The 19,766-nt window shown below is 40.0% G+C and overlaps 1 long non-coding RNA gene across 1 annotated transcript; it reads right to left on the reverse strand.

Annotated features, from left to right (window-relative positions):
* Window positions 1-444: 444 nt before the first annotated feature.
* Window positions 445-19,418, reverse strand: LOC133208384 (uncharacterized). The gene is made up of 3 exons (XR_009724346.1): window positions 19,293-19,418; window positions 1,733-2,020; window positions 445-1,078 (listed from the first exon to the last, which is right to left on the reverse strand). It is a non-coding gene; the product is annotated as an uncharacterized LOC133208384 (long non-coding RNA).
* Between the last annotated feature and the right edge of the window lie 348 nt (window positions 19,419-19,766).

The raw sequence follows: 19,766 nt of genomic DNA on the forward strand, positions 1-19,766 counted from the left end.
AGGCAATGAACTGAAGTGAAACATTCAGACTAATATTTTGCAAACCTACCTTTTTATCCCACTTTGTCATCACCCACAACAACTCATGCCTAGCACACTGGAGAGGAGACATTGTTGTGGGGGAGGATGGGATGCAGTTGCAGAAGTAATTAATTTAAGTTGTAGTGGGAGATTTTGGTTAGTCTTCTGGGAAAATCATACCCGAAGCCTCAAATTCTGTGCTTCAGAAGCCAATTTTTTACCACAAGAGTGAAAACCAGTCTTTCAAATCTAACAAATCTGAAGCATTTTGTCTGCGTACTTGTAGCCAAAGCTTTTTTTTCATTACTGGGGAAAAATAAAACTAACAATTAAAAACAAAATCTGTAACTAGAACATGTATAATTTTCTTCTTACAAAAAAAAATGTATGTATGTCAGGAGCATACTAGCTGATATATTATCTTTTACTTCTCTTTGTTGCTGACTTGAGTCTGAATGCTGATGCCTTTACTCACAATGAGTCAACTCTTACTCTGTAAGGAAATCTATCATCAACTGAAACAGATTTGCAAGAGTGAAGTACTACTGAGTACTCCTTAGGGGTGTCAGCAGCTGGCCCTGGAAGACATGTTAATTTTAAATATACTTTTGAAAACTGAGCAGCAATGCTTAGGCATTGCAGCTTTTGATTGTTAAATCGCTATGACAAACTTTGCCAACTGGCCCAGGCACCCACACAACAGAACTACAAATGTTTGCTTCCAGCACAGAGTGGTTACAGAATAAGCTTTATATGCTTGCATGTACACATACACACAATTCAGCTTTTTGAAGTAGGATCAACTTGAGCAAAAGACAGTCCAAAAGCTTTTACCATTGAGCTGAAAAAAAGGCTTGGGTAACATGGTTCTTCTTGGTGTTCTCTACAAAACAGCATATGTGTCTACACAACCATGGCAGTGTGACTCATCTGGGAATAAGAAGGCATCCAGCTACTCTCCTGGTAAATGGGTCACTGGTGAGGGTGCTGTCAAACTGATGTGAAAGGTGTTCAGCAGCAATCAGCCTTTTGAGAGATCAGGTAGTTAACGGAAAACCTACAAAAACTGAAAGCATTTCCTTATTAACCCATCTCTGGTATTTGCCCTGCAAATGCACTCTCCAGAGAAATTTGCTACCTGATGCCCCTCCTGAAATCAATGGCATGTACAGCAAATCATAATGATGAGAAGCAGGACACAGTGAATGGTTCTCTCAGCTCCTCCAGATTCCCATATCTGTGCCAATAAACACAGAATTGAATCTGTTAAGGTATATCAAATGGTTGCACTTTACTTTCTATACCTTTTTGCAAACAGAACAGCAGGAAATGTAAATTCAGAGATATCAGAAACTCAGGAAGACAAATGTTCTTCTTCTGAGGAAGATCAAGACCACCAGAGACCAAGAACATCAAATCAGATGCAGAGACTTGTTCTAGGGACTGGAACCACATTAAATGTTTATTTAAAAAATAACAAAACAAAACACCAAAACCCCAAACATAGGTACCATTAATATTTGTGTTTGAGGATACAACTGTAATAGATTGTTTTTCTGACTGACTAATTCCCTATAAGAAAGTGAGCACTAGGAGTGAAGAGCTATCACTCAGAAGTTTACTAAACTCATCAGAAACCTTTGCTTCTCTATCTTATTTGTCTATATCCAGGTTTCATGTCTGAGAGTCACAGTATCACAAGATCTCACACCTCTTCAAGCTGGATGGAATCTCTGGTGTCTCTAACCCAACTTTGTTCTGAAAGTGGAGTCAGCTTCAGGATCAGAACAGGTTGCTCAGGGTTTTATGCAAGTGGGTCTTGCAGACCTCCAAGGATGGAGTCTGCAGGCTTCCTGACCTTCTTCTCCACTGCTTGGCTGTCTTCACAGAAAAGTAGTTTCTCCTTTCTTACAATCTCTTCCTTTAAGTTATGCCCATTGCTTAGTCTTCCAACCACACACTACGGTTGAGAGCATGGTTTCCATTTCCTTCAGTCTTGCTGAGGAAGGCAAATATACAATAAGTATATTCCAATACTAATATGATGGTAACTTTTACTATCAGATTTAGTATGAGCATACTAACAACTTTATGACAGCAGGCTTATTTTCTGAAGGTAAAATGGTACATGTAAAGTAATACAGACGTAGCAAAATTGACTAATTCTGATGGAATGTAGGTACACAACATGTCAAGAGATTAAACATTTACCAAAAATAGACCAATCCAACTAGTATTATGTGAAATTGTAACACAAATAATTATTTTCTCAGAGACAAATAAGTACACAGAAAATCCCCAAATATTTGACGCTTGAATAGCTGCCAACAAGAGTGGCAAGAGTAGCAGCCTTGGGCTGAGAAATGCATCTATTAACAAAGACTTTGAACCTTTTGGTGATAAGTATCATTCACCCATGTTAAAGATGAGACAGATAACCAAGAAACAGAACTGTAGGGAGACAGAATCAGCTTCTTTTCACTTTGAAGCGCAGTAATAAACTGTTTCTTTATTAACTGTGAAGTTTTACATTAGCTCTTAGCCAGAAGCCCACATGAGAATGGATCCTGGTTCTGCACAGATTTTGCCCCCAGAAAACTGATTCTTGAGCTCCAGTGTCAGGATGTGTTCAGGTTGGCTGGACAGAATCTGATTTGTGAATTAGAGCAGAATCTCGTAAAGTAACTGGACCTGCTAATAAGTCTGTATTGCATTACACATAAGGAATGGTTAGAAATTATATTGCCTGGCTCCCACAAAATTTTGAGGGGAACAGCTGAACAGTCATTTGCACAGCTGCAACAGACTTCACTGTTGAGTGATTGAATGAAGAAAACAAATATATCCACCATGAAACAAGACAATCTGAATCCAAAGTACTTTTTCAACCATATACAGAATACCTAATTGGTATTAAATTTGAGCTTGTCTAGGGAAAGCAGTACCCTTCAATTCTACCATGGCGGTCTACCCATAGAAAAAAGGAAAAAAAAGAGTGTCCTTATAAAGCTGAACCTGTGGGTTTGGATGAAGAAAGTGACATGATGGGATTTTTAGATCAAAAGTTCAGTCTGGTTTCTTTTCAGATTCCCCATACCTCTGCTCTGCCAAGCTTTGACTGAAGGAGACAGCAGAAATATCAAAATATGTCAGATATTCCTGTTCTTGCAGTATTTCTGGCCTAACCAAACCCAGGGTACTTCTTCCCCTGACCATTGGCTGACTGAAGTCTGTTACTGCAAGATGGTTATTTAAGAGGTGTGACTGTCAGACCCAGCCAAGTGGTGTTTACTTCCTCTGCCCATTCTCTTTCACAAAGATTGCTGTCATCTTCCCAGGAGCATGCATGCTCAGAGCAGGGCAGCACTTTATCAGCCTCCCTGAACCATACACGAGGTGGCTATTTTATTGCAACACTGTGCAAAGGGTTTCCTCCCACTTCTTTTTGTACAGCCACACATTATGTAACCCCTAATGTGTGGAAGAGCTGCAGACATGGATCAAAGCTGCTAATGGAATCATAGAATAAATGAGGCTTAATAGGCTAACTACTTCAAATGTGATTAAAGTTACAAGAAACCAATCCTTCTCCTTAACCAGGCCTGGCAGTTCCAGGTTAAAAACTGATTTTGTGAGGTTACATGCTCTTTTTCCACGTTAGTCTAATTTCTGTATTTTTCCCATGTTCCCACAAGCTGCAATTTGCAAATTTCCCGACAGAACCTTGCCAAGCCATCAAACAGACAAGCTGGCAACTTCAGGGATGGAGCAGCAGTTTTAAGTAGAAGAGAAGGAGCTGGCCAACTACTCAGCTCCTTTCTCCCTCCCAGCAAGTTTCTGCTATAGTTTTGTAGGTCCCTGCATTTTTATTCACCTTGTATAAAGTAGCTGATCAAGTTTGCCTCTCCTCATTGCTTGCAGGCCTGTGTCTTTTATTGATTTAAATTGCAGAAGACAATAAACTTAGAGTTTTCCCTTGTAGCAGTTACTACAAGCAATCGCAACTTTCTTCATGTTCAACTTTGAAAGTATTCCACATATTAAAAATAAGAAACAAGTTGGGGTTTTTTCATGCTAATTGACAGTTATTGTGGTACAAAGTGACCTGAATGTAAGATAAATTAGCTACAGTAGAGACAGATTTTCAGCACTGCAAAATATGCCATGTTTTTTCATGTATTTGCAATCAGCCAGCAGTAAATTCGGGATACAAGACTAGCAACTGGTGCTACTTGGAATACAATAAGATTAAATTGATAGAGAAAGAGAAAAAAAATAAAGTATTTAGGAAACATGTCACAACTCATTTTGGGTTTTTTAAGCATCTATCATTTTCTGCATCACTGATGCTAAGACCTTTTGTAAGGCCCATAGCAGCTGGTAAGGGACAGCTTTCGGAAAAGGAAGAGTTAATAATCAGAAGGGACCTACACAGCGGTCTGTGCAATCAATAACACCACAGAGAAGGTGCACAGGGATTGAGCCTGTCACAATAGGAGAGCTAGGGGATGTCAAATGAAATTAACAGGTGACACAGCTACAAACAAAAGGAAGTACCTTTTTTTAACCCATTACACTATGGAAATCTATTACCACAGGATGTTGCAAATGCCAAAATCCTGCATAGCTCCAGGAAGTGATTAGACAAGATAATGTGAGAGAAGTTAACCAAAGGCTACGGAGCACAAAGGCATGGTAGCTGTTGCTGGACAGCCCTGAGCCACAGGCAGCAGGGGGAACATACCAGGAAAGCATCCCTATGCCCTGACCTGTTCTTATAGATTTGCTGATACATCTGTTCTCAGCTACCATCAGAGACAGGCTACTGCTCCACGGAGCCCTCACCATTGAAACATGCCATAAACCCAAAATTAGACCTAAAATATTCTGCATCTCTTTTCTACTCTCCTAGCATATATCCACTGAAGGCAGTATGTGCTCTGCTGTTACTACTGGAGCATAGAAAGCGCAAGGTGGTATGGGGATTTTTCACCCTATCATTTTTTTGTCCTCATGTTCCGGGGCAGAATTACATGGCAAATACATAATCTGGTGGATTAATCTACATAAAATCTCTAGTCCAGCTCCTAGAGGTAGCCACCTGATCCCTGTATTCAGCATAGATTATATTATTTTTCAAGTCCATGTTGGACAAAGCCTTGGGTGACAAGGTTTAGTGGTTTAGTGAGAGGTGTCCGTGCCCATGGCAGGGGGGGTTGGAACTAGATTATCTTAAGGTCCTTTGCAATCCTAACTATTCTATGATTCTATGATTTTGAGGTCTTTGAATGCAAAAGCAAGAAATAATGCGTAAAACTTAAATTTCATCTGAATACATTTGATTTCTTAAGAAGGTGTTAATATTCAAGAAACCTAAGAAGCACGAGCTCATAATCAAGTATTCCAAGGACTGATCAATGTTCATTTATGAATGCATGTATAATGCATATATCTCAGTCATAAGTTCATAGGTTTTATACGCCTGTAAAGAAATCTGTGAAAACTTAAACAAGAAGCTGTCATCCTATCAGCCTTGAAAAGCTGAGACAGCAGAGAAAGGTACTTTACTAATGGAGTTCTGGTTCTATTTTTGCTTTCCACTCAATGATTTTCCTTCTGCCTTTTTGTTAGTTCAGCTACTTTGCAATTTAAAAATAACTATAACACAGCAGAATAAAATACTTTGTGTTTCCAAAGATCCTTTGAGTGAACTGGATCAGAACCTTCCTTACAGCCTCCCTCTAGACAGTATTGCCTTTTGAAAAAGTTATGCATTTTTTAGTCCAGCTCTGGTTTCACAGAGCCAAGTATCTTTATTGTGCAGCAGGAATTAGGCAATCATGAATAACTTAATGAAGGACAACATGCATTTTGGACACATATACATAACTAATACAACATCTTTCTAGCAAACGGCACAGTATCTCCTCCATTAAAAAAAAAAAAAAAGACAGAAAACCAAATACCCCCCCCAAAAAAAAAAAAAACAAACCAGACAAGGTAATGAAAAAAGGGACACACACACAACCTTTTTTTTAAGCAGAAAACCCTTACCTTTCTAAAGCATTAAACACGTCAGTTCTTTAAAATACAACCTGCTGTATAAATCACTGAACAATGGAAGGGCTCTTAAAGAACCAGAAATGCATTAAGATTTATGGCCATGGATGTATATTCTTTCAAGACTACTCTAACCACTTTTTTTTTTTTCTTTCCATTTTCTCTTTTTCTTTGCAGTATCTGATGAATAGAGTTCCTGGTTCCTGTCCCTGCAGAGGGCAACAAAGAGCTTTGCTCCTGGTCAAATAATTTGATGTGCACCTTAATGAAATACTGTAGTCAATTATACCATCTTCCGACTACCAGGCGCTTGTGAGGTCCCAGCAGCCAGCCTAGAGGTCTGAGCTGACCCATTGCCTCTCTGAGCATGGCTGCTTCCTGGCTGTGGGTGCACTTCACCGGCCGCCTGGCTGGGTAGCTGGGCCCCACACCAAAGGCTTGATTGTTCTGACTTACTGGCCCATGTGTCTCTCAGGGAAATGTATAAGAGCTGTAGGAAAAGGAATGCAGGCAGGGAAGCTAGATCTATAATCATTCAAAGCATCATATAATGTTTTGAAGTTTTTTTTTCTCTAAAGCAGTTGTCGAAAAACTGGGCGTTCAAAAATCTTGAATCAATAAATCAGTTTTTCTTTGAAAGAGCAGAAACATTGACTTAGCAAAAGTGCAGGCTAACACAATAAGTAACATGTAGAAACCATTTGCAGGGTCTACACTTTGGTTTTTTTGGCAGAATATGTTATTAGAAACACTGAAATATTGAAGTACATGGCAGTTCAAGCTGCATTCTGCTGCATGCAGGATGTTTATTATCTGTATCTCTTCTCCCCTATCTATAAGGCTAACTACCACTTCATCTAAATATCTGTGTGCGTATTTGCGTGTATGCATGTCAGAGTGTGGGAGAGCAGTGTTCACTCTCCTAGTGTGGGAGCTTCCAGCATGCCATATGCATTATGGCTTGCAGCACAGATCATGCCTGCAGGCTGACAGGTTTCCATCCTGTATCTCTTCATTATCATGAACCCTTGACAGCATGGCGAACCATTCAGACAGCAGGAGGAGCTGCATGAGTCCACGTCCCTACCGCATAAATCAGGGCTAGCAGTCACCAGGTAAAGGATTATACTGGCAACTTGGAGAGATACTGAGGAAAATATAGCAGAGCCTTAAATGATGGGTAAAGAAAAGCCTAACAGCATTTTCTGTTGGGTGTGTGAGCTGTGCTGCCTGGCTACAGTTATGAACACATGCATAGATACCTACCAAAATAAGCACCCCTACACTGGCCGAATTCTTACCAGTCCTACCAAATCTCTACAGGTTTGGCGATTTTTATGTTTGTTTTTCTTGTCAAACTATACATAAGGCTAGGGAGTTTAACAGTAACACCAAGACAGCGCAAGCCAGGCCCATACTGCAGTGCCTTGTTACAGAAGTGTAAGGCAAATGCCCCTTGCTAAACAGCTCTGTCACATCTGATATGAAGCCTTGCTCAGACCTTGTAGCTGAGATGGTCTAAACATAGGTGCAGGAAAGCAGGTTGGATGGAACAATATCTATCAACAGAACAACTGACAGAATTTGGTGGGGAAATCCAGGAAAGCTTTTAGCCACATCAGTCTTTTTCCAGGTTGAGACAGTCTGGTAGAACTCAGGAAGGAGAACAGGAAGGAATGGTTTGCTTCCTGCAGGCTTAGCACATCGTGGGTGCAACCACTCCCTCAGGTGACTCAGATTTTCACAAGTACAAACCGCACTTTTGAAAGTTCAGGGCCTAAAACATGTTTAGAGAGTTTGGGCCTGGGAAAAAAAATCCTGGAAACACATACAGAAAAAGTTAGTGTCAGAAGGGTTTTTTTTCCATGGGTCTGGTAAGAAAAAACTGGGGAAAAAAGGAGGCCTTCGTGTGAAATGCTCTCTCTCAGTATGAACAGTGAAAGAATGTTTAAAGTAATGTTTACAATGGTACTGGAATTTTTCCCTAAATGGATAGTTTTAATGAACATCTCCTTCCATCCCCTCCTCCTCTATGCTTTCCAAGGAAAATATTTGCTTTCCAGAGTAGTAACATTTCAAAAATTGTTATATCTGTAGCAAGTTTGGGGCTGGGAATAGGACTAGGGCAAAGGTCTGGTCCAGTAAGGTAGGATAAAATAAGGCAGACATGTTGTAAAACAAGGACTGTAAAACAGAAACTCAAGGCTAGGTTTCTGGCTGGTGCAGGCATGGGACCCTGACCAGGTTTATGGAGCAGTGTTTATTCCTGGGAACCCACCATGGGGATGACAGCTTTTACAAGTGTGGATGACCTGTCTTGTTTTAATCCTGAAGCTCACAAGCATCTTTCTGCAAGAACCAGGTCAGACCTAATGGTTCCTACTATTCTATGCAAAGGGATAAAATAAGTCCCATTTTTAAGGTAAGACAGAATGTGTCAAAAGCTTGTTGGACCTGGACAAGGACAGAAAGCACATGGACTCAGGCAGACAGCAACCACATCTACATACAGGATGCCTGTGTTCATCTTTGTTTCTGGAAATGAGCTTTCCTACTGTATTATGGAGCTACAACTACACTCACTGGGTTTCTCTTCGGAAGCCTCAAACACTTGAGTTCTAAATTTGTATAAAAGTCATTCCCACACTCACTTTCTATTTTTAAGATTTAATTTTTGCTTCCTATCTTAGAGATATGTTAACAGGTAGCAAATGCACTCAGCAACACTGGTGTGTAGAGAAGTGTCATATTCAGCATTTAGTACAGCCATTATTATTTGACAGTAAAGTACCTGTATATGCTTATTTTATATACTAATATTTTCTAAATTACTAAGTATGTTTAGCTAGGTAAATCAGAAGGCATTTTTTGTTCCTAAAGAAATTTGTTTCATTTCCATAAACACATAATAAAGACAATTGTTTTCTGTTTGTCCCAGATCACAAGGGTTTCCTTTCTTCTAAGAAGTGTCCTCTGATATTTCTCCTTTCCTCTAAAAGACCTGTAGACGTTCTGTCTTTTCTCACAGTCACATTTGCATAGCTCAGACTGACCTGTGATAGCTTTTTTTGTGCTCACAGTAAATAAAATGTAACTTGCATTCACCATAGTCTCAAAGCACCAGACAAAGGTACTTTAGTTCAGGATAAGATCCCATATGCAGCTTCTTTCTTTGGAGCCAAATTTGTTGGGGGACTATTTCCCCTCCCTAAATAATGAGAAAGCTAATTACAGTTCATAACCGGGTGTGATTCATAAAAGCCTTTCCTAATGTAACTCCCTCTAAGGACCCAGCTGACTTCAAGAAAGTGGTTTTGGAAATTCAATTAAGAGCATATCTCACCTGTTTTAGAAGCAAGGCCCAATCCTGAAAAAAAAAAATGTATCTAACTTCATTCTATTTTACACCATTTCTAAATTAATTATATAGCGTAACAACAGTAGTAATGCTTCTTAGTTTTGTATAGATGATAACCACAGTTGAAAACAGGCAGGAGGGATTTACACAGAATAAACGTATGGAGTGTAGGAAATAATTAGTAGTGGTGCTCACTGCAGGGGCATTTAGCTGTAGTTTCTCTCACATTTCTTCCTCCAGAGGCAAGGTTATACAGCATCCCTCCTTACAGTGCTCAGAAGTCTTTCTTCACTTTGCACCATGCATTTTTCATGAATATCGACTTCTCGTACCTCCTCATACCTACAAGTCCATGGCCCCATAGTAGTTAGAAAGATTTGACAACAGTAAGTTAAACTCTGCTAGCACACATGCATCCTCAGAAATTCACTCTGGGGAGCCATACCTTGATATTGAGCTGAGCAGAATCTCAGCTACACCCTCAAGTAACTCAGGGTCAAGGCTAAGAATAACTCCATGGTACACACCCAGCTTACATTACTCACGAATGTCACCATTATTTGTGTAGGTACCACATCCACTCTGTGGGTTACCTGCTCACAACACTCACAGAAACACATCTTTGCCTTTGCCATATCTCCTCTGCTCTCTGTTACAGCTCAGGAAATAGTTGGGAGAGGAAAAATCATTTCAGTTACTTGTAGTGATAGAAAGTTAATTTCTTGGAGAAGGTTTCTACAAATCTTTCATGATTATTTCATAGGAATTCTTCCAAATTCAAGTTTCCCGGCAGTAAAATCCACAGAATAAAATTCTTCCTACCTCATTCACTGTCAGCAAATTTCAGCTGAGCTGTAACCTGACTGCATCCATTAGTGGTTCAAACAGAAGATTTCATTTCTGCGTTTATAACTCACAGTTCTCAGTGGAAATAGTTACATAAATCACACTGTTTTGCTCTTGCTCTTGATTGCACAATATAACAGTGTGACCATACCAGAGTGAAATCTTCATGTTACACCCAGATACGGATTTCAAAATTTCTTCCCTGTTGTCTTATTACTTTGATCACTCAGAAAGCAAAGGAAACAATCCCATATAATTAGCAAACACAGAGTACATATTTAGCTGAAAAATTAAACTTTTTAAATTGGAATATCCTAAATGTAGTAATTGATGAGTTATACAACAAAGACACTGTTTCTTTAAACTGCTCTGGCTGGATGTTTTAAAATGCATACCATAGGCAAGACATTCTGACTTTTCAATATAGCTGCATTGGTAGAAAGAGTGAGATACAAGTGAGGCCAGGGAAACTTGCACAGATCTCTCTATCTCCAAGAGCTGGCAGCAAAATACAGCTCTAACTCTATCCAAATATCCTTTTGTTAAAGACAACTAGTGTATTTCTACCTAATCCATTGGCTTTTGAGCTAACACTGAACTAAATGAGCTTCACAAGTGCACTCCTGTTCCGTGCAAAACAGCTCTGAAGTATTACAGGAGCCATCAGGAATGGCATCCTGATGGGTTTTACGCAAGATTCATTTTGGCAAAAGATTTCTAACAGCATGCTGCAGGTTTAAATTCCCCTGGATATTTGCCCTGGTCTTCCTGGAGTTGTGCCTACATGTCTAACTACATCCAGGTACAGAGAAGAGTGGATTTGCTTTCTCTGGCCCAGAAGGTTTGCACTAGGGAGGGGAGCAGCAGGGAGCTGGCAAGCCCTCAGGGAAGTTTCAGAAGCACAGTCCTTTCCAGGGCTAGCCCCACCAGCCTCAGGCACTGAAATATTTTTGGGATGTGGGTTTAATTTTTCTGTTTATTCATAGGAGAGGTATAGGATGCACAGCTGTTCTTCTGGCCTGCCAATCTGTTCCCATCCCTCACATTGCCTTGCACTGTGTGCAGCCATTCAAACCACGGAAAAAGCAAGTACATCATTAGGATTCAGCCAGATGCTGCAGTTTACCGACAGTTTACATCGGTATCAGTTACTAGACTGGTGAAAGCAGTGGAAAATCAGGGCTTTTGTTGAAATAGGTGGTATGGGTAAGACATGTGAAGTGAAACAGCCTCTGTCTGCTGGCTTGCAGAAGGATGCGTAAGCCCACTTCCTGGTTCCACTACTTGGCAGTGAACTTCAAGTAGCATTGACTGAGATTTATGGACGGTATTTATTTTGATAATGCTGGGTGAAAACAATCCATGTTTTCTCAGAAGGAGCACACGCATATGAGTGAAAATAAGAATAAATTAGAGGGTGGGAAGAAAAAAAATTCTTAGGAAAGGGTAAATGTGAAAAATGTAAAAAAAAATTACGAATGAGATGTTGAGGTACTTTGGAGTCATCAGCAAAACTGGCAGGTTAGACGTCTTGGACCTGAGCACCTCCTCAGCACAGACCCTCATCCTGACTGGCCATGCTGTTATTCTTCCAATGAATGTTAAACTCAGAGGAAGGGGCAACTGCCACTATGCTCAAGGAAAATTAATCTTCTCAGGTATTTCAATGTACCACAGCACATTTTAACTTCTATTAGCAAATACAGCCCTGTGCTAATGACAAGCCAGACCCACACCATGAACAGGAGCCACTTATTTTCTGAGGGAGAATAACACTTTTTTTTCCCCCTTTTCTCCCCCCTCACCTCTAACCCCCTGTGCTCTCTACTCTAATGAAAGGTCAGAGGTTAGGACTTTATTTTCCTCCAGACCATGAATGCTAAATAGCATCAGCACGAACAGTTCAATGACCCCAGTGTGTTCTGAAGCCACTGAAAAATGAAAACAAATGTTAATCTGGGGTCTGACTCAGACTCTCTCTGCTGATCTATACTTATGGAGCACATTAGGGCCACTTACGAAATCAGACTGAGCAGTGATCTCTGACCTCGTTCCATTTTCAGATGGCCTTGCTCCATTTGCTGGCAGCCGAACTCTGCGGCTGGCCTTGCAGTGTGGGGGCTCACAGCCAATTCTCCTGTGGTGCCCACTGCCACTCACGTGCAACTTACATAAGCCAGAGCAATCTCTAGCACACATCAATGGCAGCACTCCAATTTAAAAGTAGATGGCTGGAGTAGGTGTTATTAGTACCCTGTGTCAATTTGTGATTGCTCACATATGGTTGCAGGCTGAATAGCACTTTTGAATCAGGGCAGAGAAAGAAAAAGTTGGTGGTAAGAAAAAAGAAGGTGAAGAAAACTTGAGCTTACCATTTTTTGATTTAAAATGGATGGACTGGAAAAAACTAGATCTGAAGAAAAATCAGGTTGGATGGCATTGAGATACCCATATGTATCGTCTTCTTCTGGATTCCTAGGTGGTCCTGATCTTAAACCAAAAGTTTCAGTCCAGTGACATTAAAGCCACATATTCAATAGAAAACCAGTTGTTTCCAAAAGGATTCTGATAGAGGGTGCATTCTTCTTAGTAGCTTGACAGAAGAAGCAATAGAAATACTTTCTCTATGAAGTTAATACTAACAACAGTAATGTTCTTGCATTGAATCTCATCGTTCTGAGACACTTTCCTTTTTTTTTCTTTTGCCCTAACCTTTTCCCTATTCAATGTCTCTAATGCAAAGAAAAAACAGAGGTTTAAGTCTGCACCGTTGAAATCTGAAGATTACTGTTGTCTACAAATGTGAGGTATGAAGACTGTTGCAGAATTTTCCTTTTTTTTTTTTTTTTCTGGAAAAATCTCCTGGAGTAAAGATCATATATGTCTCGGTGGTTTCCCTTTGACTATTTCTTACTACAAGACTGCTTAAGAGGCATATATTGTGCGTATACACTGTTATGCAAGTGAAAAAATAAAAGAGATGAAACATGATAGACTCTAGGAAAGCCAATGAGTACTCATTCAGAATGAGATTAATGTATTTCTAAGCTTACAGGTACATGCATAATACCCCAATACACTAATGTATTGTAATTCCCTGCTTGTGCACTTAAAAGCAATGTGCAATTTTCTCTGCTTCAACAGGGCTCTTCAAGAGAAAAGGCTAAACACTAGGGGTCAGAAATCACTAGACATTCTCTTTCATGAGGCAGCAATTGTTCACAAATTTCCTGCATACTTTCAGTATAATTAGTTGCAACTGGTTTTAAAGAATACAGTTTTGTATTTGCTTTTGGGGACATCACCTAACATTGTATTTACAACAATACAACTAATATTGGCCCACTTTAGTATTTGCTATTTTCTTTGTTTCAGGTCTCAAGGTAAATTTAAGGCAATTGATAACGTCAACATGTAGTGGTTAGCAATTCTATTCAGAATAACAAAAAAAGAAAAAATCATACATTGTTATTCATGATTTTAATGTCATTTAGATGGGTTTACCTTATATGGATTGACTTATTCAGAAGGTCAGGTCTTTCATACTGTGATGGATACACATATTGGCTAGTATTACAAAGTTGGCATTTACTATAATTCTTAAAGTACTGTTAGCTGACACTCAAGAAAAAAACACTATAAGCTTCTTAATGGTGTCAGTCATAAGTCAGTAGATAAGCTGTAGATGTATATCCACCTTTCAGCTATATAAAATGACAAGACTGAGGAGAAAAAAGCTGATGTGTGTGAAGGAAGAAAGAAACCAATCTATTGGAGCTGTAGATCACCAGCACTGTTGGAAGCAAAGCCATTTCAATTTAAGTATGTAAACCTTACATGTAAACCTTAAACATGTTTTCTCTTGAGTTTCCCAGCTTGCTGTCCTTACTCATGTTTTAAAATCCAACAGTAATTTTCATCAAGTATATCTCGGCAGTGCCGTGTACAAAGTCTTGAGAGCTCCCTCTCTACCTGACGGCCAGAATCCTGAGCAGACTTACCTATCAGTTCAGCAGATGAACTGGCTGCCAGTAGCCAAATGTGTGCAAGACTCACCATTTTTGTGTAAAATCCCAAGTACTGTAGTATTCAACTTAACATGTTTTGCCTTAGGCTATGTGATGTTCTAAGTGATTAATTGATGTAATTTTGAAAGGGGGATGGGGAGTGTCAAAGGGTATTTTGCAGAAAAGTCCAGGATAAAAAATCTCTTTCATTGAGTCTAAATTTCATTCCTGTCTAAATTTCTGGCATACCTTAAAATCGATTACGTTTTACTTCATTCTAATTTTGAGGTTGTTTCTCATGTCTCCTTTTTTTTTGCTTTCCTTTTGGGTGTCTATAAAGCAAGAAGCCTTGCACTGACATAGCCTTGTTCATGTTATCATCAAAGTCATCTGCAGGTTTTGACCTGGGTTCATACTATTCATGTAATCTGTATAAATTATCTGTATGATAATTATGTAACTTATGTATTTCTGTAACTATGAGTAAGGATAATATGGAACTGCATTAGCACCACAAAAAAATATAAAACCATAGCAAAATGTAGGTTCTTTTCCCAAAGTGGTCTTACCTAATGCTAGGTTTTTGGATAGAAGGACAGTACTGAATGTGAATGAAAGGAGGACTGTCCTCCCCTGCAGAATCAGTTTTTTCCTTGGATAGGACACTAGTAGTCCCCTCTCAAGCAGAGGCAATATAAGCATTGTATTACTCAGTCTTGCTTTTTTTAATTTGGGCCTAGATAGCCTTTTTATTGGGGCTACTAACTGAAGAGACCAAGATATTGCCTCTCACATATTGTTCTCCCCTGACTTCCTTCTAGAAGAAACACACACATGTAAGAAATCTGATAGAGTTGGTAGACAGTGATTCGGGGGCTAAACCCAGAAAACAAGGCATTAAAGTGAAGCAAGTAGAAGATGCTGGGAAAAAGGCCACATTCCATGCTCCAGGCCCACTAAATGATTGATATAGACTGGATCCTTTCCAAAAACACCTGACAAAACTGAGACAAGACAGAGATATGAATCCTACTTCCTAAGATACATGGCAGCTTTTGAGCAAGAGCTGTCAGGAGTATCATCTCAGATATTATGACCTTCAGAAAATATTTACTTTCCACTGCTTTGAGTGAAGTTCTTCATATATTGCCAGTTTGCATCTCATTCTACACTTATCATAAGTACTCTGACTTCTCTCAGCATAAAATAGAAAAAGTAGGTACAGGTTGAAGGGGTGGGTAGTTATGGAGAACAGGATTTAGCATCATAATGGGAACAGACCATCAGCAACTGTTCTCAGAAAAGAATGGGAAGACAAAAAAAAATATGAAAAAGAAGAAAATGTGCACATCCCCTACTTTTTAAAAATACATAAAATCCATACTATCAACTGCTAAAAAATTATTGACCATACACCAGCACCAGGATTTTATTTCAGAAAGTTTGTTGAATGAGTTAGGTGTGTGAAATTAATGTAAGCTATTTGGAGTAGGAGCTATCTTCTATGTATTTGGTACAATATTTAGCACAAGATGTTTGCAAAAATCTAGTCAGATAAATAGAGTTATTGGGTAGTGTCACCTAAAATGCAAATAACAATAACAACAACAACAGTAACAAATCTCTCCATACTGAACAGGAATTTAAGTCTGAATCATAAGAATTTTAGCTTCATTTTTTGAAAAGCTATTGCATGTATACCCAGCCAGACAAATGATATATGTTGGATCTCATAGCTATTTCTATTTCTACAGCTCTAGAGAAGTGCTTGGCATGCTGGAAGACTGAGGGGTAAAACCAACAGGAACAATAGTTCACCCGTGGCAGCATGAGCCAAGAACCTGCCAGCAGTTCCACAGCCTTCTTGTGCGATGCTGAGCCAGACACTACAACATAGACACCTATCTTAATGTCCAGACATGACTACATCTGTGCCTCTCCACAAACCACCACCAGGAGTTTACCAGTCTGGAATAAATATCTACTTTTTTTTTTTTTTTTTTGTCCTATGAATTATAGAATCCATGCCCAAATAAACATAACACCGGAATATATGGTAATGCCTTATGCAGGATATATGTATGTGTGTCTGTGCATGTATATGCACACATATATACCTATATAAATGTATATATCCATGCATATGTGTGTATGTGTGTACACCCACCAAAGACTATAAAACATAGGAGATCATATTATACAACATGTGGTAAAGAAGAAAGAGTAGAAATCCAAAATCACTGCTGCTACAGGATTTGCATACTAAAAAACCAAATATATAAATATCAGAACAGATACTTTATGTGAACTTATGAATCTTATGGATTCCTGCTGCTGTCAGATTAACCTTCAGAACAAGGACCTTATGGAAACATTTTCTGTGTCCCTAAAGTGTAATTAATTTATTACATCAAGAGACACCCACCTCGTTGCAGGGAGGAAAAAAAACCACATGCAGACCTTTTAGTCCAGATTAAGTTTATTCTTCCTCTCCTTTTTTTTTCTCTTCTTCAGTTTACAAGAGTAAGATATTTTAAAACAGGAGAAAAATAAAAAAGCACATTATGCATCACTGTCTGCATTGTTGCAAATACTGTTTGATACACTAAGTCCTTGAACCCCCAGGAAACATAGTGGACTATAGAAACAGTGACAATAGCAACTATAGATTAATAAAGATCCTGGTTGCCTATATTTTTTCCAAAACAAATAGATACACTAAGAATTCTCCCAAAAACCAATCAGAGCTTCCAGGACATCTCTTCCTCATCTTACTTCCTGGTCCTCACATTAACATTGATTTCTATTGACGTAATTCCTAGAGTGTCTCAGCTGAGCTCACTCGTTATTACTGTATTTCCTATAATGAAAAATTGTCTTCATTTTGAAGACTTCTCAAGAAGTAGGAAAATAGGGTTGGTTTTATAGGCCAAGTAAGTGGGAAACCTGAGTATTAAACTGACTTGTGCCAGCTTCTGCCCCCATGGCCTAAACCAGTTATATGCTGGCATTCATTTGGCTCACCAGTCTATCTGGATGGTAAGAAACCCACCTAAATTAGATGATAGAAGGAAGGATGACAAACGTTTGAACTTGCTTTCCTGATTCCAATAAATGCTGGATGCTCTCCTAAGGCAAATGCAGTTGTGTAAGTTGACACAGTGCATGCACGGCTCATACTTGCTCATATTGCCTAAGTAACGGGCAGTCAGGCAGACCAATGGGATAATTTCATGGCCACAGAACTGACCGAAACTCTGGGTCTGGAAAGATGCAGTCACGTTTGGACTCTTGTCCCAGGGAACAGGACCTGGGGCTGACATCCCAAAACTGTGTTGTGGCTAAAGACCAGTGAGTTCTTTGGAAATTGAGAATTTGCCCAAAAAGGCAGTTGCATGGGCATAAGCAGAGAGATAATTCCAGATGAGAGATGAAACTATAGAGAGCAGAGTTTGAAGTACCCCACACACCCATTGTAACAGCATTCATTTCTAAATAACATGTTATGTCATTTACACATATTTAAATGACTTTTTTCACATAGTTCTCACTGTGACGTTATGATAAATCTCTGTGCTGCTTCTGTCTTGGCAGATGCTCCACAGATTTGCCTCTTGTCTCTCTCTGTCAGCAGCAGCTGGCTGCAGTGTTTCCACCTCTGCAGACGTTTCCCAGCTGTTCATAGAGATGGGTGGAGAGAGGGTGACACACAGCCACTGGGAAACGAGGCAAGAGAAGGAAATGCGGGCTGGAGATGTTATGAAGGTCTTAAGAGTCATTTCCAACCCTGGAAGAAAGGGTTAGACTCAAGTCTGCCAGCTGGTGGAGAGCAAAAACGAGGGACAGACCTGTCGCTGTGGTGAGAAGGCTAGAGGACTGGGGAGGATACCTGAGGACGTTGTGTCCTCCACCAAACTACAGAAGCACCTAGACAGGTCTCATCATGAAGGCAGTCTGGCCCCACCAGTGTCAGTGCCTAGAGAGTGTGCCCAGCACCCCTGTGTCAGGTGGCAGTGGCAGGACAGAGGTCAGTTTTCTGCACATTTGCCTCGGCAATTAACGTCAGAAGATGTGGTGGGTCATCAAGGCAATGAGAACATCAAGGGCAGTCTCTGTGCCTCTGCACAGTGTTTTCTCTCTTTCTGTGAAACAACTGCTCATAATCCCTACAAAAAAATCCTGACTGCAGACTGGAAGCAGCTTTAAACCGAAACACCTGCACACCGCACACGCAGCCTTGCCATTATGTGCAGGAGCACTGACTCCTTCGTGATGCCTACCAGATATTTGACTGCAGGTAAAGCTGGATGGACAGATCAGCTACCTGAAGCCAATCACAGGGCTCTGTTAGGCTATTGTCTGCCCATCACTGGGTGGTCTTTCTCTGTCTCCTTCCCTCCAGCCTTTTAACCCCACATATAGTCATGGAGCTGAGGCCCAGTGAAAATCCAATGCCGACAAATGCTTTTACACTTTCTAAGTCTGGGATGATCACATTTCTCCAAAGTACACTGAATGTTTTACAGACCAACTCTATCTCACACATAGCTGTCACTGCTCCAGAAAGAGACAGGCAGAAGTTAGCTGTTGATGATCAATCAGAAGCCAGGGTTGGTAAAACTCCTCTTTTACCGGCTTAGCTGTTTAAGAGATTTCTACAAAGCAAAACCAAGGCAATTTCTTTCTGAGCAGGTTTTCTTTACACTTTCACAAGGTCCACAGGCCTTTGCTGCCGCTGGCTGGCATTAATCTTATATGGCACAGTATTAGGAGCTATGCCAGTGTCCTTTTTTTTTTTTTTCCTTTTTATAGCAAGCTCAAAAAATAAGAATGTTATGAATTCAGACCATTGTGAAAATAGACCATAAAGGTATATAGGTGAGGTATCCCCTCATTGGAGTAAGTATGGATATCAGAATAAGCAGCATGAGAAAGCTACTTTAAGAGCTTCTGCATTAAGCAAGGTGTCTTCCCAAGTGCCAGGATCAGAAGTGCTGTACTTCCCTTTCCATCCCTGTTTGTAGCTGCCTCACAGCCTCCAGAAGCTACATCAGTCTGAGTCCTCCACTCTCCTGGGAACCAGAGCTGTGCCAAGAAAAATAGGGGGGAACCAGCTCCTCTGCCCCTCATTCCAAGCAGTTACCCCTATGTCTGTGAAAAAGAGTACAAGTCCTGCCTAAACTGTAAGCCCTTTCCAGGACTCCCACAAGACAGGATGACTTTGCATTGCCTCCTCTTCAGGCTGGTGGCTAAATTATCACACTTTGGCCTTATGCCTGTTTTTTGAGCTTTAGTTTTCCTCAGCTGTGGTGGGATTTCTGGGGTAGCAGTGGGATGCTGACCTGGAAAGAATGAAAATAGTGGAATATGCTTGCCAAGCATATTCCAAAGACGAACTTTGGAAACCCATGTTTTGTTTTTATGTCTATACATTAAATTAATCTCTCCACTAAGCCAGGTTTGCTCAAGAATGT

This window comes from Neopsephotus bourkii, unplaced genomic scaffold, assembly GCF_033783945.1.
Source record: "Neopsephotus bourkii isolate Nb327-2 ecotype Australia unplaced genomic scaffold, CSIRO-AGI_Nbou_v1 NB_272, whole genome shotgun sequence".
Lineage (NCBI taxonomy): Eukaryota > Metazoa > Chordata > Aves > Psittaciformes > Psittacidae > Neopsephotus > Neopsephotus bourkii.